Raw genomic sequence first — 22,202 nt, forward strand, 5'->3', positions numbered from 1 at the left:
AAATTTTAAAATCGACCAATCGAAATCAAAATTAAATCAATCAATCAAAAAAAAAATCCACTCGATCAAATTGAAATCCAAATTCGATTGAATTAAAATCGAGTTCAATCTGACCAATCGTAAAATCAAATTAAATTTCAATTAAAATACAAAATAAAAATTATATTTAAATTAAAAATTAAGAAATCGATTAAAAATACAAAATCAAAATAAAAAAAATGAATTGAAAATCAAGTTAAAAATCATTCAACCAATCAAAATGCAAAATTGAATTTTAAAATCAATCAACCAAATCGACCAATTAAAATACATTCGATCAAATCAAAATCTAATTAATCAACCAATTAAAATACAAAATTAAAATCAAATTAAAATTGAATCAACCAAATCAAATTTTAAAATCGACCAATCGAAATCAAAATTAAATCAATCAATCAAAAAAAAAAAATCCACTCGATCAAATTGAAATCCAAATTCGATTGAATTAAAATCGAGTTCCATCTGACCAATCAATTTAATGGTCTATGAGAGATTATTAAGGCGAGTAGCGTGGGATCACCACCCCCCATTCTCCAAAAATAAAAAATAAAAAATAAAAATAAAAAAAGAGAAAGAAAATACGTAGACGCACATGTTCTTTTCTAACTCTCTCTTCTCCATGTCCTCCATTTCCTTCTTTCCAACTTCTCATAATTACCCATATCCTCTACCATCACTCCCATTTCTCCCTCTCTCATTTTTGATGGTAGAACCACCATAAAAGAGGATCAAAGGAACTATTGAAGGGGAGAAAAAACATTCTATTCTTTAAAAAAAAATGGCAATATTTTTTTCACCATTAAACCTACAACCTTCTTCTTCCTTTTAAAAAAAAAAATTACGACATCTTTTTCTCCATTAATGTCCTCAACTCCTCTATCTCACTCTCCCTCTCTCTTTTTATCATCGAAAAAAAATCAGCCATAGCCTCACCTTCATTAACATCTTCTTCGTTACCCTAAAAAAAAAAATTGATTTTGGATAAAGACTCACGCATCAAACTCGCAAGATCACGGTACTACTCATAAGCTATTTCGAGTTTTTGTTGAAGGAATCCAAGCATCCGAAATCATTCGACAAAGGTAATTTTTATTTTTTTTATTTACTTTTTTTTTCATTTATTTATTTTTGACTTCATAATTTTTAATGTACCCGAATGGATTCGTCGATTTTTGAGGTATACGTGGCACTAATGACAATTTTTAAATTTTTCGAAATATTGATGGATCAACCAATTGATTATTAATATTACCAGATCGATTTTCTTATTTTGTAATATTAATGAATCAATTTGTCGATTTTACAAAATGTATGGGCTTATTCATTAAGTTTGGCGTACGTGACGATTTTGGAAAATTAAGATTTCATTTATCAAAATTGTTGAGCTAACTCATTGATTTTGGGTACATTAGAAATTTGAATCTTTTTTCTATAAAATAGATATGTGAGTTAATTCAATGATTTTGCCGCATGTGGTGATTTTGAAAAATCAAAATTTTCTTTATCAAAATTGTGAAAATCGGATTTCTTTAATTAATAATTTTTTAGTTAACTCTGATTTTAGGATGCACGTGACAATTCAAAAATCGGATTTCTTTAATTAATAATTTGTGAGTTAACTCTGATTTTAGGATGCATGTGACAATTCAAAAATTGGATTTCTTTGATCAATAATTTGTGAGTTAACTCGCTGATTTTAGGATGCACGTGGCAATTCAAAAATTGAATTTCTTTAGTTAAAAATATGTGGGTTGACTCACTGATTATAATACGCGTAGCAATTCAAAAATCAAAATTTATTTGATCAATAAATGTGTGGGTTGACTCATTGATTTAAGGATGCATGTGGCGATTCAGAAATCAAATTTCTTTGATAAAATGTTATCACGTGGTAATTCAAAAAATCGAATTTCTTTATTAAAATATCGTCAATGAGCCAATTCACTAATGTTGTATACGTGGCATTGAGAATCGATTTTATACTATTCAAAATGTGACCAAATTGATCCATTAATTTTTGGTGCTACGTAAGCCTTATTAAATCGTGGGATTCTTTTTATGCGAAATTCGAGAATCTATATAATTATCTTAACCATAAGATTCGTTTGGCAAACCAGACATAAACTGATGATGATAATTGGACCATAGTCTTGACCCTAGTCTTATCCCGTTGACCATAGGTTAGTTTTGGATTGTAGTAGAGACCGATCATCTTGATCAGACGGGTTCGGTGCCTAACACTTTCCGAAACTCGTAACCTGACCCCTTACCCGTCTCTCTGATCCGTAGACCGACCCATATCCATTTGGAGTTAATTTTTGTTCCTAGACCTAAACTAGGTGGCGACTCCCTATTCTTTTAAAATCCCCGAGATACATAGATCGGACCCTTATCTACTATTTAGCGGACGACCGGGGGTCGAGGCGATTTCACCTATGTCTAAATCACCCATAAAATAAAAGGAGATGACCCACTCCATGCAATTATTTAGGTAAAGTAAAAAGGTGGTATACCGAAAATAATGTCCACTCAAAGAGGAAAGCTAATTTTGTAACTCATCCTAATAGCGTGACTCAAAAACTCATTGAATCTACGATTCTTTGCGCATGACAAGTTGGTGAGCTTTAGAGTCAGGCTATCAAGTTGAGTTACAAAATCATAGTCTCCAAAGAAGCATTAGCCACAGTAGACTTTTCATACCTTTAAGTGGGCCCTCATGATATAATAATTCTCAGTGGTGATGACGACAGTTGTATGATGCCATTTAGGTGACTTTTTTTTAACAACACGTCTTCTACATGATTTATAAATAAGAGTGCTGATATTCTAACCAAAAGTTTTCACCAGGTCAATGCTCGCATGACATGTTACAGAAACGAAATCATAGATTTGTTTGCTTGGGATACACAAATGCAAATCTCCATGTGTATTTGTGTATCCCAAGGAAACATATTTATGGTACCATGTTTGTCACACGTTAGCCGAGTATTGATTGAGTGAAGACTTTTTAGATTGAAAATCATTATTCTATGAACAAGTATAATGATTTTCTAATTCAACTTTCACATACTAACTCAAACTCACGTGACATGTGCAAAAATTGCAAACTTTTCTCTCGAGATATAAAAATTATAGATCCCCAAAAACATGTGTAATTGTATATCTCGAGGGTAAAAAATCTACTATTCTTGCACATGCCACATTAGTGAGTTTTTGAGTTATTTTGTCAGGTTGAGTTAAAAAATTAGTACTCTATAAACAAGGGAAGCAGATCCCCTATAGTCCATTTTTCTATAGTAATTCTTTTTAACGATTAGAGTGTGCCACTTCAACAAGACAATTGCATTGAATCGTTTAAATTTATAGAACCAAGTTTTTAAGACCGTCATATCTCACAAGATCGAATGGACACGTTATACTAGAGCCAATTGTAAATAACTTTATTACATAAATTTTAGTAAATTAAAAGTAAACCCTTGTTAGAATTTTTTTTAAACAGTACCATTTTTCTCACTTAACTCAAACCTCTCTCTCAATCAACAACAAAAGAGAACCATCTCTCTCTCTCTCTCTCTCTCTCGTTTTTTCCATCTTTCTCACATTCACTAGATTGAATCCTCACTCATATAAAGAATTCTTAATTTAAAAAATCTACTCAAGACAACTTCACGAAGAAAACAATCATCGAAAAGAGAGAAGCATGGGGAACATGAGATGATAGATTAAAGAATATTTAAATTTGTATGCGATAATGTAGGGAGATGAGAAATATGAGGTAATGAATTGAGGAATATATGAATTTTTTAATAGGTAGAAGAGATGAGGATGTAGAATAGGATGGTGGGTATATTGTGTTAGTGACATATGTCCCTCATTAATAGTCTTTGATTTTTATGGTGATTGGTTGTGATCATAAGTATGATTTTGGATTTGAGTAGGGGTTTGGGCTTAGGGTTGAGTACTAGTTTAGGTTGGGTTGCATTGGAATTAATTTAGGTTTATTGGGCTTAGGAGTTGGGTTGGACTTGATTGTGTTACGAATTGAATAGTAATAGATTGAGACGATGATGGGATTTAGATAATTCTTATTGTGGGTCCATAATACCATTGAGAGTTTTAGGGTTTTTATTTATTTATTTATAAAAATATGTCTTTCCAACTGGCCAGTTCAAATTGGGGTGTTTACAATAGGGATTGCACCCAACCCTTGGATCTTCCTCAATAGATCTTACATTGGTAAATATGTTTATGTCGATTAAAAAATATTTCCAATGCAAATTTTAATTTAATTTATTTTTTAATTTGATCCAAATCCTTGGTAAAAAGATGAATATATATATTATTATTTTTTGTTTTGTTTTTTATTATTAATTCTATGGATATAATAAATTTATAAAAATGAGCTTTTGATTAATTAAAATTAAAAAATATTCTTAAACCTAGAGAGAGCGCTTCCATTGGCACTCCAACTTCTATTTATTTTCAACCATTTATTTATTTTATTTATTTTTAATTGGGGTGAAATAAGTAAAAGTTAGTGTGCTAATAATAACTCTCTTTTTAAAAAACAATTAAATTACAGTCTCATGCCCTTGTAATCACGTTGGATAAGTACAAAAACACAATCAAATTGCAATCAATACCCCTATATTCATGGTAGCTAGTTTTCAAGTACCAAAAAATTTAAATAAAAAATTATTATTAACAAATACCACAAAACTAACGATATATGATATATATATATTTAAATGCCGGTCAAAAAGGCAGTTTTGGTATTTAATTGCAAAATAATATAAAAAGTCCGGTTGAAATGGCGTTTTCCAAAAGCAACACTTCAATGGCGAGTTTGAGTTTCTTTTGACAATTTTGAATTCTTTTTTATGTTTTATTAGAAATATTATTTACTACACGTTTTTATTTAAAAATTCTCCTAGTTTTTAAAAATACGCTCAAATTACAATCCCATGCCCCTAGAATCACGTTGGGTAGGTTTAAAAACACAATCAAATTGGAGTGTTCCACGCCCCTATATTCAGGGTGATAATTTTTCAAATAATCATATTGGGTAGTTTTTAAAATCCAATCAAATTGTAATCCATGCCTCTATATTCATCTTAGTTAGTTTTTCAAAATTAAAGTTAAAAAAAAACCTTTTACTATGTAATCTTCAAAACTAATATTTTAAATCACAAATAGGTCCTTCTAATTTTACTAATAAAAGGCAGATCATATGTGTTTCAAGTGTTCGATAGCAAATTTTTTGAAATTCCAAAATATCTTTATATTTTTATTTCATCTTAATGTTATTAAGGTAATTTTGGTGAAACACATATAAATAGTTAAAATTATGATTCCATGATCACTAGATTTTCAAGCAAAAGAAATAATTCCTTGATAGACTCAAATAAAATCAAATTCAGAAACACAAGTGATGAACTCCATAAATTCTTAAGTGTTTCTTTCTCACATTTTTTTTTTAAAGTATATAAAGAAAATCATAAAAGAATACCAACATGCAATCTTGAGAAGTGTTGGCTTTGCACGTGGAATTCTTTTTACAAACTTAGTGATGTTTCAAACTTAAGAAGTTAAGTTAAAGAACACTGGAATTGACAAACAGAAAATTCTGATATTTTTTTTAGTACTTGATGATACAATTGGGTGAGAGACATGATTCTTTGTTGGCTATCACAACAGATTGAAATCCAACAAACACATAAATAATCCTAGATAATAAAAAAACGACATTTAAAATATGACACCATCAAACTATTAGAATCATAGTCAAAATAACATTAGATATTACATCTACAATTGAAAATTGAGATGGAGCATAGAGAAGACAATTGTATTTACCCAAATTACAGAATCAAGAAAGAGAGAGAGAGAGAGAGAGACTTTGAAATGGAGAATGGGGTGGTTTTAAGAGGTTTGGGTGGTTTCTAGGCAGTTGAGGTGGATATTTAGTATGAATTGCTCCCAACCCTTGGATCCTTCCCAACTTAATCTTAGACCAGTATATTTATAAAGATGTGTTTTATAGTATATTTATAGAGTTGTGCTAGAGTAACATTGTAGGGGACATTTCTAATGTGGATGTGTGTCATAAAATATGACACCATCAAACTATTAGAATCATAGTCAAAATAACATTAGATATTGCAGCTACAATTGAAAATTGAGATGGAGTATAGAGAAGACAATTGTATTTACCCAAATTAGAGGAGCAATAGAGGAGAGAGAGAGAGAGAGAGACTTTGAAATGGAGAGTGCAGTGGTTTTAAGAGGTTTGGGTGGTTTCTTGGTAGTTGAGGTGGTTATTAGTAGGGATTGCTCCCAACCCTTGGATCCTTCCCAACTCAATCTTAGACCAGTAAATATGTTTATGAGGGTTATATAGATGTGTTTTATATAATATATATAGGGTCAGGATCCGTGTACACATATATCTACAACATGTTTTGTCTTATGTGGGCTAAAAGTTTTGGATTGAGCTGATTTTTGGTGAGGATGATCTCTATGATGAGGAGATCATCTTCACCAAAAATCAGCTAATTTTAAAAGTTATAACCCAATATTTATGAGTTGAAGAATTGTGGACCGTCCATTTTTTGTAAATCACTTTTGACGAGGTTAAAAGTTTCAGATTGAGCTGATTTTTGATGAGGATAATCTCCTCATCATAAAGATTATCCTCACAAAAAACCAGCTCAATCCGAAACTTGCCCACATAGGACAAAACAAGTTTTATATGTATATATATATATATGGGAAGCGTTTAAAGGCCTTAAAGAGAACCAAACATTTTTTAAAATAGGGGTTACAAGTTTCAGAATGGGTTGATTTTTAATGAGGATGATCTCTATGATGAGGAGACCATCTTCACCAAAAATCAACTCATTCCAAAACTTCTAACCCTAGTTTACAAGTTGAAGAATCGTGGACCGTCCGATTTTTATAAACCACTTTTGATGAGGTTAGAAGTTTTAGAATGGGCTGATTTTTGGTGAGGATGAGCTTGACTCTCACAAAAACTCAAGATCATTCTCACCAAAAATCAGCCCATTTTGAAATTTCTAACCCATACATTTAAAAATATTTGGCATAATGTTTAGCTCTCTTTAGGGCCTCCAAATGCCACCCTATATATATATATAGAGAGAGAGAGGGAGCAGTTCAGCAGCCCTAAAGTTTGCCAAACATTTTTCAAAACATGGGTTAGAAGTTTTTGAATGAGCTAATTTTTTGTAAGGATGATCTCTATGATGAGGAGATCATCCTCACCAAAAATCAGCTTATTCCAAAACATCTAACCCCATCAAAAGTGATTTACAAAAATTGGACAGTCCACGATTCTTCGATTTGTAAACTAGGGTTAGAAATTTCAAAATGACCTAATTTTTGGAGGGGATGATCTCTTTACCGTAGAGATCATCCTCACAAAAAATCAGCCCATTCCAAAACTTCTAACCCATATTTTGAAAAATGTTTGGCATAATGTTTGGCGAACTTTGGGGCTGCTGAACCGCTCCCATACATATATATATATATATATATATATGGGAAATGTTCAGCACCCTAAGTTTTACCACACACTTTAACAAACGTTTTTTGTCCTACATGGGTTAGAAGTTTTGGAATGGGCTGATTTTTGGTGAGGATGATCTCTATGATTAGAAGATCATCCTCCCCAAAAATCAGCCCATTCTGAAATGTTTAGCCCCATGTTTACACGTTGAAAAATCGTGGACCGTCCATTTTTTGTAAATCATTTTTGATGGGGTTAGAAGTTTTGGAATGGGCTGATTTTTGGTGAGGATGATCTCCTCGGTGTAGAGATCATCCTCACCAAAAATCAGCTCATTCCAAAACTTCTAACCCATGTAAGACAAAACACGTTTGTTAAAATGTGTGGTAAAGCTTAGGGTGCTGAACGGGACCCTATATATATGGGAAATGTTTAGCGACAAACATTTTGGCAAACATTTTAGCAAAACATTTTTCAAAACATGGGTTAGAGGTTTTGGAATGGGCTGAGTTTTGGTGAGGATGATCTCTACGGTGAGGAGATCGTCATCACCAAAAATCAGTCCATTCCAAAACTTCTAACCCAATCAAAAATGGTTTACAACAAATGGACGGTCCACGATTTTTCAACTTGTAAACATGGGCTAGAAGTTTTGGAATGGGCTGATTTTTGGTGAGGATGATCTCTACGGTGAGGAGATCATCCTCACCAAAAATCAGCCCATTCCAAAACTTCTAGCCCCATGTTTACAAGTTGAAAAATCGTGGACCGTCCATTTGTTGTAAACCATTTTTGATTGGGTTAGAAGTTTTGGAATGGGCTGATTTTTGATGATGATGATCTCCTCACCGTAGAGATCATCCTCACCATAAATCAGCCCATTCCAAAACTTTTAACCCATGTTTTGAAAAATGTTTTGCCAAAATGTTTGGTGCTGAACATTCCCATATATATATATAATATATATATATATATTATATATATATATATGGGAAATGTTCAGCACCCTAAGTTTTACCACACACTTTAACAAACGTTTTTTGTCCTACATGGGTTAGAAGTTTTGGAATGGGCTGATTTTTGGTGAGGATGATCTCTATGATTAGAAGATCATCCTCCCCAAAAATCAGCCCATTCTGAAATGTTTAGCCCCATGTTTACACGTTGAAAAATCGTGGACCGTCCATTTTTTGTAAATCATTTTTGATGGGGTTAGAAGTTTTGGAATGGGCTGATTTTTGGTGAGGATGATCTCCTCGGTGTAGAGATCATCCTCACCAAAAATCAGCTCATTCCAAAACTTCTAACCCATGTAAGACAAAACACGTTTGTTAAAATGTGTGGTAAAGCTTAGGGTGCTGAACGGGACCCTATATATATGGGAAATGTTTAGCGACAAACATTTTGGCAAACATTTTAGCAAAACATTTTTCAAAACATGGGTTAGAGGTTTTGGAATGGGCTGAGTTTTGGTGAGGATGATCTCTACGGTGAGGAGATCGTCATCACCAAAAATCAGTCCATTCCAAAACTTCTAACCCAATCAAAAATGGTTTACAACAAATGGACGGTCCACGATTTTTCAACTTGTAAACATGGGCTAGAAGTTTTGGAATGGGCTGATTTTTGGTGAGGATGATCTCTACGGTGAGGAGATCATCCTCACCAAAAATCAGCCCATTCCAAAACTTCTAGCCCCATGTTTACAAGTTGAAAAATCGTGGACCGTCCATTTGTTGTAAACCATTTTTGATTGGGTTAGAAGTTTTGGAATGGGCTGATTTTTGATGATGATGATCTCCTCACCGTAGAGATCATCCTCACCATAAATCAGCCCATTCCAAAACTTTTAACCCATGTTTTGAAAAATGTTTTGCCAAAATGTTTGGTGCTGAACATTCCCATATATATATATATATATATATATATATATATATATGGGCCACGTTCACCTGCCAAACTCTCAAACCAACATCCACACAAAGCAATCCAATCACTAGATATCGCACGATCCAATGACCCAGGTCAATTAAAACAATTGTAAATCACTGAAAACAAAAGTACAATTTCATGCATCAGAAATTTCAGATATTTGAAAATAAACCCGTACCATTTACAACCACCTCCCTCCATTTATCCCATCGTTTTCTCAAACTAACCCTAACTCATATTCCTTCACCACTGAATCAACACCTTCCATTGAAGATGAAAATGACACAACAATCTCTAACCCAGCTCCCTCCTCGAATTAATTTCATTATCACACACCCCCTCAAGATGTTTCAGTGTTTATGTTTTAGCAATTATTTTGATGAGGTCATTTTGGTTTAATTGGAAAATTATTGTTGTAAAAATGATATTTTGATCAATAAAATTGGACCATTGCAAAATTAAGATTTCAAGAGTAAATGCATTACAAAATTTCAATTTTGAAAGATAGAGAGATTACGACTAATTCAATTGATCAGATATTTTTTTATTTTTTATTTTTTTCAATTCAATAGTTTGATGATTAGTTTGGAGAATCGTAGATTAATTAATTTGGGTAATCCTTAATGAATTTTTCTTAATTTCCAGAAAAAAAAAATTTGGTGAAATTTGCGACAATGATGATGTCAACAACTATTAAACTAAATATATTCTCAAAGAGTCTGATATGAAAATAAAAAATAAAAAATTGAGAGCATGCTCAATCCGTTGGCAAAATCATTCTTCGGGGACTTTACTTTTTGGGATCAACATGCGTTTTCAATTTTCTTTACTCAACAAGAATCGGTTACCTCTATAGTTCTTGCTGGTGATCTTCAATGGCCCTTAATATGGGCTTGTATTTAAGACATCTTCAACTAATATTTCAAAGTATTCCTTGAGTACCTCCGCAAGCCAATAATTATCATTTGTTTTTTTTTTTTTAACTCTATTTGATTCAGTTTCATGAATACTTATAATCCCATTCACCAATTTACCTTTGAAACTAAAATAATTGTGACCTACGAAGATATAAAGTGTTGAAAACCTTTGCTTGAGTACTCTAATGTTGGGAGAATCTCATTGACTCAAAGAACGAACATGGCATTAAATGACCTTACAGAGAAAACTGAATGCTGAAAATATGCAGCTCACGTTTTACAATCCTAACAACGTGGAATAGATTAAATTAGAAATAAATCAAATAACTTATCCCTAAAGAATAGATCTTATTAACAACAACTGCAGTTTATATCCACGAGTGAGTAAACGCCCAATAGCTCTCTTAATTTTTGAAACACATCCAGCTTCAAAGGTTTGGTCGGATGTCTGCCACCTGCTCCTGTGAAGAACATGGGATCAATCTCACGACTTCATCCTTGGTGAGATCTCGAAGAAAATGGAATCGATCATCTATGTATTTGCTACACCCATGCATTACTGGATTCTTTGAGAGCTTAATAGTGGAACTATTATCACAAAAAATTGTTGTGGGCTTACATGGTTCATGATTGAGCTGCTGTAGGATCCTCCTTAACCAAACTGCTTGACATGCACTCGATGCTGTAGCTATAAACTCAGCTTCGATGGTAGATAAAGTGACCGTAGGTTGTTTCTTCGAGGACCATGTGTAGACAACTCATTTTTGCACTCACCTGATTAATCAACTCGTCAACCCGATCACGACGATTCCCAATGATGGAGGATTATTTCAATGCTTTATTTGTTACTAGATATGCTTCAAAAATTTGGATAAGGTATCTCAAACTAACAAAATCGTAGAAACCACGCTACGCTAGAAAAACATAACCCAAAAAACATAGAAATCATCATTTTTCAGACAAAAAGAAGTTTTACGACAAAAATCACTAAAAAATGATTAAATTACCAAAATACCCCTAACATCAAAACATCCTTAGATCCCCCCTTATACTTAGGAAAATCTTTTCGAACACATAAAATAACAAAGTGAAACCAAATAAACCATTCCTCCAATTTTCACCAAATTTGATAAAATTACGAAAATACCTTTCATAGGGTCCATAATCATATTTCACACCAAAAACCCATAAATGACACAAACCCATAATCCCATTGAATTCCTTACAAAAAATCGATTTCAAAACATCCCGGAACATCGAAAAATGATTTGAAACGCAAAAGTTCTCTTCAGGGGCAAAACGATAATTTTTAAATTTTAACAATTTTAAATTTTGAAATTAATAAATAAAACATTAATTAACGTAAAGTGAAACCAACAAAATCAATTTAAAATTTTGAATCAAGAAAATTAATCAATCAAGCCTTCAGGCAAAATTGTTGATGGTTGCCACTTATTTAAGTAGAGCCCCCTGATATTTATAAAAAGACTCTTCCATCTAAGGGTCAAAATAATTAAAGATATAATTTGGGGGTTCTCCATAAAACTTAAAAATATATTTTTTTCATTGTACGTAAGATTTAAAAATCTAATTTAAAAAATCAAGTCAATTTCATAAGACTTAAGTCAAGACCCTAATCTAAAGAAACATAGTCAATCAAATAAGACTTAAGTCAAAACCCTAAAAGGAGACCTAGTTAAACTTTGATTTTTTCAAAAAATCTATAAATAGAAGCCTCTACAACCTAATTTCACAGGTCAAAAGTGGATCTGCATACCCCACGGATTGAGGGCGCTTTCAGTGGCGACTCCACTGGGGATTATTGAGGATCAGACTTGAAAAGTCCCAAGTATGGGAAGCATTGCCATAACGACCTAGTTTTTTCTTTTAATTTTATTTGTTTGTTTCTTTGTTTATTTTTGTTTTCATCATTCTTTTTGACTCGGTTATTGATTACTTGTTTGAATCGTAAATATTTGGTTTGGCACATTTTTTTTACGGTTCAATCTAAGGTCACTCGGAATGACTCTAAATAATGTAGGATTTCAAGAGGGTAATGATATGAAATAATGATTGTTGACCCATTTTTTTTATCTAGTTTATTTTATTTTTTGGATTGTATTATCCTCTCTTGGCATTAGTTGGATTAATTTTGAGCATGTTATTTCGGACTATCACTTTCCATGATTTAATTTAGGGTCATTTGGGATTACCCTAAATAATAAAATATTCAAATTGACATAAGAATTGAGAATGAAATGATAGTGGTTGGGATGAGAGTTATGATTTTTGTTTTTAAATTCTTGGATGAATTTTTTTAACATGTTAATATGCATGGGTGATAAGTTGTGAAAATAAATTATTTTTGAGTAATGTGCTAAGAAATAAAAAAATTATTTTTTTTAATGTTGTTTAGGATGAGGATAGAATTCCAATAAAAAAATCGCAAAAACAAAAATAAAAATAAAAAGTATTTTAATGCGTGGTGTGCCATTAGCAGAAAATGATCTTTTATTTTTCATCTTCTTCTCAAATAAATTATTTGTGAGTGATGCGTTAAGAAATAAAAAAAAGTACCTTTTTTAATGTTGTTTGTAATGAAGAGAGGATTCCTAGAAAAAAAAATAAAAAATAAATGTGTGGGGTGCCAATAGTGAAAACATTTTTTTTCTTATATCTATCTTCTTTTCCAATGAGAAAGAAGAGGACGAAAAACAGCAAAAAGAAGTTTATTGATTCTCATCAATAGCGATTTCAAGAATTCTGATTTGGATTTTAATCTTCAATCTTAATCTTATCAACAATGATCAAAACGAAGAAAATATCAAGAAATCTGAGTTCTTAAAAAAATGAGAATTTCCCTTTCTTAAAAAATAAAATATAAAAAAATATATCAATTTGTTAAAAAAAAAAATTTATTTTCATAAAAAATGGGGTTATCACTTTTTATCTCATCAATCATCGTTCTATTCTAAATTCAATATTCTTTAAAATTTCAGATTACTTTGAGTTGCCCAAAGCGACCCTTGATTGGACCATAGATTAAAAAAAAAAATGATTTGTGCTTGTTTCAATGTTGGATCAAATTGATTATTCTTTTGTTATATTCATTGATTGCCCATCAATATGCCATGATCTCGATAGATATATTTTGATGTGCTTGCTTTGATCTTAATTTTGACGTGATGGACTTTGAATTGTTTTTATTAATATGTATTTGATGTCCATGTTTTCATAATCTGATCTGGCCCATGGGCCCATTTATTTAAAAAATGCCCTGGGCACACCCCACCCTACTTGGCACAAATCACTAACACGTTTATATTGTTGCATTGCACACTTGCATGTCCCTTCTAGCCAACTTGGCACTAGTGTATGACTTGGTCTCCTTGTGAGATGCGACGTCATGCATGAAAATCACAACTCCAGTCACGTACATTTATGGTATATAAAACTGGGGTATCAGTACCATTCGATCAGGTGACACTAAAAGGTATATTGATGCACCCAAGCTGGAGCGACCTGAGCCTTTATCCTATTGTATGCCGCAAAGTCACATGTCTCGATCGCCAACCCTAGACTCGTACCTATACGGTATATCAAAGTTAATCTAAGTTCACCAACTATACTTCTTGGTTAAAATCACTGCTTAAGTAAGATCCTGTCCCGATGTACTACGGTACAAGGGAGATGGACTACGTCTATTTTAGAAGAGAGGTGACTTAAGAATGCCCTTCCTCAGCATCTTGCGCCATTTCTCAACTGGGGATTAAATTGACTGCTTTTGACTACAGAGATTTGGGTTGGAGTCTTAAATTATCACCTATACAGTATATCAAACCAAGTCATCATGTACCGTTTGATTGAGTACGCTCAAAAGGTATATAGGTGTACTTGGGCAAGGGTGGCCGAATAAATTACATTGCACGTAATAAACCTAAAGTCTATGAGCCTTCCTATAGGTCACGACCTGAACCGACTATGGATGTTCCCGGATTGCTCTATTTAATCCAATCAACATGTAAGTGGGTGGACCGGTCTAGACCGTTCAAACTAAACCCGCAATATCAGTCCGATCCGATGTGTGAAATGTAAATTAATTGGCCCAATCAACAAATAGATTAAACTGATTAACACCAAACCAGTTGGACCAATTGATTTTACTTTCAAAGATTTAGACTATTTTCTATCAAAAAGATTCGATCTTAGGGTCAAATTAATTTGTTTGATCAAAGGTTCTACTCTCAATTAAGAGTAGACCCGTGACTAATCTGTTTCACCTTCTTGGTCACTATAGACTTATAGTACATTTGGATTCGATATTTTCCATCGGACTTGGGTTAATTTATATCAAATTTTTAGTCATGTGATTAAGAGTCAAACCTTTAGAATAAATGGTTAATCTTAAGTGTTCCCAAACATTCTAAACCGCAATCTGTGCTACTTTGGATCCGTAAAAAAAGTGGTCTAGGAAAAATGCCAATGTCAAGTCCAAGTAGTCTACCCTTATACTATAGTATTGTGCCCATCCACTCAAAAGGTAAGAGTCAAACCTTTAGAATAAATGGTTAATCTTAAGTGTTCCCAAACGTTCTAAACCGTTATCTGTGCTACTTTGGGTCCGTAAAAAAAGTGGTTTAGGAAAAGTGCCAATGTCAAGTCCAAGTAGTCTACCCTTACACCATAGTATTATGCCCATCCACTCAAAAAGACCTCCCCGCTTTGTAGATAATTATCCTTGAGTTTTTTTTAAGTTTCAATCCAGTTTTCGTCAGTCTTTAAATCAAGTTAGTTGTTTTAGTTACGTTAGTCTTTTTCAACTTTCAAATTTTAGTCGAGTTTGTCAGTTTATGTTTTTTTGAATTCTAATAGAATAAAGAAGCTTTCTGATTATCACTTGTGTAATAATAATTTGAGCTTAATGGCAAACATGAGGAATGACTCAAGGCTTACAAATCGAACTTGATAAATATTGGAATTAAAGAGTATACTTAAGAAGTGCAAATTGGTACTACATTATGCCTAAGGGAACAAGAGAGAATAATAAACTTACTTGAGAAATTCAACTACGTTCTTGCATGGTCTAAAGACATAAAGTCGAAGGTGAACTTTAAAATCAAAGTTCATTGACTAAGAATGATGCAGTTGAAATCATCGACAAAGGTGCTAAGACCCACAAGAAGGGATTCATCATGTTTTCTCATTAACAAAAGAATATGAGATTTCTTTTGAAGATTGGAAAGGATTGAACAAGTCAATGTCAAATACAAAGAACTCAATCACACCTAATTTTGTAGAAGAAGACTTTACTCAACAGAGCAATCTAGATATCAATTTCCTAGAACCTTGATCAAATTAATTAGTATTTCGTCAAAGGAGGCCTTCTTTGACTGAACCATTTTCCTATTTTACTAAGAAAAAGATAACCTTTCTAGCCCTTTGCAGATTTTAAAAAATCAATTGCCTCTTTTTTCTAAACCACACTAACCAACCACGGGAGGGAAGTCTGTATGGACTACATTTTGACCTGATCTCATATGAGAAAAGAAATATTTGTGGTACGTAGACAACTTGAGAAGTTACTTCAGACCCGGTCGTGAAAAAAAATGCATTCTCTTAAGAAAAATGTCATCTAAAAGAAAAATTCCTTATTGAAAGGTTCAAAAGAAAAAAATGCCAAACTAGGGGCATTAGAAAAAAGAGAATATCAAACTAGGGGTATTTTGGGGAAGTTAAGCCTTATACCTTTTCTTTCTAAATCATATCTTAAGTCCACCTATTAAGTCCTCCTGAAGGCTAATTGACTCAGTTAAGGTCCAATGAACTAAGAAGTTGTTGAGTTGAATATTCAAAATCATCAAGAAGAAAAAAAAATCGACTTAGTTGAAAATCCAAAAAGGTGACTTAGGCAAAAGTTTGGGCATAACCATAAAAAAGAAGGCCTGCTAGGTTAAAAACCTGCAAAGGTGACCTAGGCAAAAATCAAGGCATCATCAAAAGAAAAAAAATATAAAGCCTACTAGATTGAAAACCTGAAGAGGTGATCTAGATAAAAATTAGGGCATCATTAAATAGGAAGAAATGTTCCATCAATAAGAAAAATATAGAAGGAAGTTTACTATAGGATATAGAAAATTATTCAAGTCACAACATTCATTTTCAGCTGAAAGCTCACATCTGATGAAGATAGTGTTAAAGTCAAAGAAACTCAGAAGTCATCTTGAACATTATAAGATCTTTAAGAGTATGTTTACTTGTTTAAGTGTTCACCAAAGAAAAATATAGAACCATTGACCACTTTGAAAAGAAAGATCTTCTATTCTAATAATCATCAAGATTTTAAGTTCAGCCTAAGCATTTCTCAAAAGAAATTGATCAAATTCCTTATTGCACGTATGATAATCTTAAGAGTCTTGAATTTAAAGGAATGTCGATTCTTATGTCTGTCATATATCAAAGTCCATTGTTGCTTGTTCATATTTTCCAAATGCAATCCATTTCATTAGTTTCATAGTCAAGTTCCAGTTAGAAGCCAACTTGAAACTAGGGGTAATTTTTTAGAATAACTGTGATTCCAAAGTTTTCATTCTTGATCACATAATAAAAAGAAAATCTTACAAAAGTTTAAAAGTTCGGCGAAGCCCAATGATAATTATGAATCCAGATGCCTGATAAGCCAATAAAAGCCCAATCTTTTAAACTTTGAACTTGATAATACCAAGTCTTTAACTAATTCAAGCTCGAGAAGCATCGCTCTAATAAGTTCGAGTCCAAGAAATGAGACTCTGACTTTTTTTGAATCATAGAATGAGTAGGTTTTTTGAAATACCTACAAACCTAAGTTTGAATCCGAGAAACGAGACTCCAACTTTTTGAATCATGGAATGAGCAGATTTTTTGAAGTACCTACACACCTAAGTTCGAGTCTGAGAAACGAGACTCAAATTTTTTGAATCATAGAATGAGTAGGTTTTTTTAAGTACCTACAAACCTAAGTTTGAATCCGAGAAACTAGACTCCAACTTTTTGAATCATAGAATGAGTAGGTTTTTTGAAGTACCTACAAACCTAAGTTCGAGTCCGAGAAAAGAGACTCCAACTTTTTGAATCATGGAATGAGCAGATTTTTTGAAGTACCTACACACCTAAATTCGAGTCCGAGAAACGAGACTCAAATTTTTTGAATCATAGAATGAGTAGGTTTTTTTAAGTACCTACAAACCTAAGTTTGAATCCGAGAAACGAGATTCCAACTTTTTGAATCATAGAATGAGTAGGTTTTTTGAAGTACCTACAAACCTAAGTTCTAGTCCGAGAAACGAGACTCCAACTTTTTAAATCATAGAATGAGTAGATTTTTTTGAAGTACCTACAAACCTAAGTTCAAGTCCAAGAAACAAGACTCCAACTTTTTTAATTATAGAATGAGTAGGTTTTTTGAAGTACCTACAAACCTAAGTTTAAGTCCAATAAGCGAGACTCCAACTTTTTGAATTATAGAATGAGTAGGTTTTTTGAAATACCTACAAACGTAAGTTCAAGTCTGAGAAACGAGACTCCAACTTTTTGAATCATAGAATGAATATGTTTTTTGAAGTACCTACAAACCTAAGTTCGAGTCCGATAAACGAGACTCAAATTTTTTTCGAACTCTAAAAAAGAATTTTGATAGGATTTAATGATGTTTCTACATCACTTACCTTGTTATTCAAGCTTACCATAATTCAATATTATGTGATTGTCTTCATTGCGTATGTGCATTTCAATTTTAATCATCATTGTCAGTGAGGGAAGATCTTTATCACCTAATATTCTTTTAATCGAAGAGGGTTTATTCTCAATGATCCGATAGAATAGTAAGCATTACACCATTGCACACATGTACACTTTTTGATTAGTCAGAGAGAATTTTCTAAAATTCAATGATTTGACACTATTAGTGAGAGTTCAAGCTCGAGGACCTGACACACCTTTTAATTTGGAGAGAGTTTTACACTTAAGGATCTGAACGCCTCGATGAATTGCTAAATCAGGATATTGCATTATCTATCAAAATAGATTTGCTATCTAGTTTGCTTCAACCCACTGCCAAAGAGGGGCATTTGTAGACACCTCATTTTTGCATTTACCTGGTTAATCAACTTGTCAACCCGATCGCGACGATTCCCAATGATGGATGATTATTCCAATGCTTTTTTGTTACTAGATATGCTTCAGAAATTCGGATGAGGTATCTCAAACTAACAAAATCGTAGAAACCACGCTACGCTAAAAAAACATGACCCAAAAAACATAGAAATCATCATTTTTTAGATAAAAAGAAGTTTTACGATAAAAATACTAAAAAATGATCAAATTAACAAAATACCCCTAACATCAAAACATCCTTAGAATGCCTCTTATGCTTAGGAAAATCTTTTCGAACACATAAAATAACAAAATGAAACCAAATAAACCATTATGCTAATTTTCACCAAATTCAACAAAATTACGAAAATACCATTCATAGGGGTCCACGATCATTTCACACTAAAAATCCATAAATGACACAAACCCATAATCTCATTGAATTCCTTACAAAAAATGGATTTGAAAACTTCCCGGAACATTAAAAAATGACTTGAAACACAAAAGTTCTCTTTGGGGGCAAAACGATAATTTTCTAATTTTAATAATTTTAAATTTTGAAATTAATAAATGAAACATTAATTAACATAAAGTGAAACCTTAATAAAATCAATTTAAAATTTTGAACTAGGAAAATTAATCAATCAAACCCTCAGGCAAAATTGTTGATGGTTGCCCACTCATTTAAGTAGAGCCCCTTGATATTTATTAAAAGACTCTTCCATCTAGGGGTCCAAATAATTAAAGATATAATTAGGGGGTTCTCCATAAAACTTAAAAATATATTCTTTCATTGTACGCAAGATTTAAAAACCTAATTTAAAAAATCAAATCAATCTCATAAGACTTAAGTCAAAACCCTAATTAAAACCCTAATATAAGGAAACCTAATCAATCAACTAAGACTTAAGTCAAAACCCTAAAGGAGACCTAGTCAAACCCTAATTGTTCAAAAAAAAATCTTTAAATAGAAGCCTCCACAACCTAATTTCGTACGTCAAAATAAACCATAGAAAAAATAGGTCAAAAAGTCACCCTAATCTTCTCCAAACCTTAATTTTGAAGCCCTAACTCCCTACCTATCATTCAAATCCCAGTTTTTACTCAAAAAACCCCCAAAATCCCTCCAAAAACACCCAGAAATCCCTTTAAAAAATCAGAAAATACTCAGATCCAGAAGAAAACTACTTCAACTTGGAGATCAGAAATAGTTCCAGTGATAAAGGAGTAACAAGGAAACTCATACAAGGACATTTTTTTCTAGTATTGAGGGAGCCGTCGTAATCCGCTAGGTAATTATTTTTATTATTTTTTTATATTATTTTTAGGTCTATTTTACAATGTAGTATTATTTGAAAAAAGTAGAGACCGGCATTCGTCGGGTGGGTTTAGTACCTAACACCTTCCAACCCCATAACCTGATCCCCAGACCTATTCTCTGTGTAAATCAGTATCTTATCTATTAGTAGAGTCAATATTTGATTCCTAGACCGTAATAACTAGGTCGCAACTCCCAAACCTCAAAAATCTAAAGTAGATCCGCACACTCGGTGGATCGATGGCGCTTTCACTATGAAACTGCCCCTACACTCAACATAAAAACTTATCCAGAAGTACTCTTCCTATCATCCTGATCTCTAGCATAATCACTGTGAGTGTACCCAATGAGTTCTTCTCTTCCTCCCTTCTTATAGAACAACCCAAAACTCACCGTACCCTTCAAATACCTCAACACTCTCTTTGTTGCTTTAAGATGCAGTTCAGTAGGTCGTTCCATGAACCTGCTAATCAAACTAATAACATACATCATATCATGTTGCAGTCAAGTACATAAGATTGCCAACAATTCATTTGTACAGAGTGCTATTAATTTTCTACTCCCCCTTCATCCTTCATCATTTTGAACCCAGGAACAATAGGATTATACACTGCATTACATTGGTTCATATTAAACCTCTCAAACACTTATTGAGCATATTTTTGTTGACTAACATATATGCCTTCCGACCTTTAAGACATCTCTAAGCCAAGAAAGTAACGCATTCTCCCAAGGTCAGTCATATCAAACTCAGTCATCATAGAATGCTTGAATTATCTGAATATAGACTCATCATTCCCAGAGAATAAAAGATCATCAACATAAAGATAGACAATTAATATTTTACCTCCATCCATTCTTTTGACAAACAAGGTGTATTCATGTGGGCACTTCTCAAAATATTCCTTCATGAAATAGGTACCAGGCTTGAGGAGCTTGTTTAAGATCGTATAAAGTTTTTTTAAGCTTATATACCTTCCTGGCCCTTTTGTTCATAACCTGGAGATTGTACAATGAACACTTCTTCATTTAATTCACCATAGAGAAAAGCTGATTTGACATTTAACTGATAAACAGTCCAATCATTTCGAGTTGCAAGTGATAGAATGACACGAACTGTATCCAAACGAGCCACAGGTGCAAACACTTATGCATAATCTACTCCATATTGCTGGCTATACCCTTTTGCAACCAAGCGAGCCTTGTACTTGTCCACTTCACCTTTCTCGTTGAGTTTTGTTTTGTAAATCCATTTTATCCCAATTACTTTTCCTTCAGGTGGCATCTCTATCAATTCCCATGTATTATTCCTTTCTATAGCCTCAATTTCTACATCCATGGCTTTCTTCCATTTGTCGTTTTTTACAGTTTCCTTATAAGTAATGGGATCAAACTCGGAAAATAAAACTAAATGAGCCATACCTTCATCCTTGAAGAGACCGTCTCTACTCACATAGTCTCTCATCCAAGCTGGTTGTCTTCTAACTAGTCCTTATATGGTAGTCGTGTCTGTCTAGTCATTATGATCATATTCCTCGCTTTCTAGTGTTGTCTCATCAGTCTCAGTCTCATCATTCCCTGGATATTTGTCTTTATTCATTTCCTACTCAAGATCAGTCATGATTGTTTCTTGGTGATTTTCACCCCAGTCCCAAGCTTTATCTTCTTCAAAAATAGAATCACAACTTATCACTATCTTCTTAGAAGCAAGATCGAATAGACGATAAGCCTTGGATTCCTTGCTGACTCCAAGTAGGATGCACTTCATACTCTTGTCATTGAGTTTAATCCTCTTGCTATTAAGAACATGCACGTGTGTTAAACACCCAAAAACCCTAAAGTGCTCCACTGATGGTTTAGAGCCACTTCAAGCTTCTTCTGGCATCATGTTTCTCACTGTTAGAGTTGGACTTTCTGTTGAGTACATGAATGGTCTAATTGACTGCTTCTGGCCAGAAAGTTCATGGAATTTTCTTCTCTGTAAGCATGCTTCGAACCATGTTCATAATAGTTTGATTCTTCCTCTCCACGACGTCATTTTGTTGGGGAGTGTAGGACGTTGTCAACTGTCTTTGAATTCCATTCATATTGCAAAAATCTGTGAACTCGAGTAAAGTGAACTCGAGGGGAGTGGTTTTTTCACCCCCACAATCTGTACGTAGGATTTTTATGCTTGAACTGGTTTCCTTTTCAACCCTAGCATTAAAAATTTTGAAAGTACAAAGGGCTTCTGACTTCTCAACAAAGTAGTACACCCATGTTTTTCTACTATAATTATCAATAAAGGTAATGAGATACCTTTTGTTACTGTTAGAAATCGGATTAATAGGCCCACATATGT

This window comes from Akebia trifoliata, unplaced genomic scaffold (genome assembly GCF_017979445.1).
Source record: "Akebia trifoliata isolate Shusen 1 unplaced genomic scaffold, ASM1797944v1 Contig00381, whole genome shotgun sequence".
Lineage (NCBI taxonomy): Eukaryota > Viridiplantae > Streptophyta > Magnoliopsida > Ranunculales > Lardizabalaceae > Akebia > Akebia trifoliata.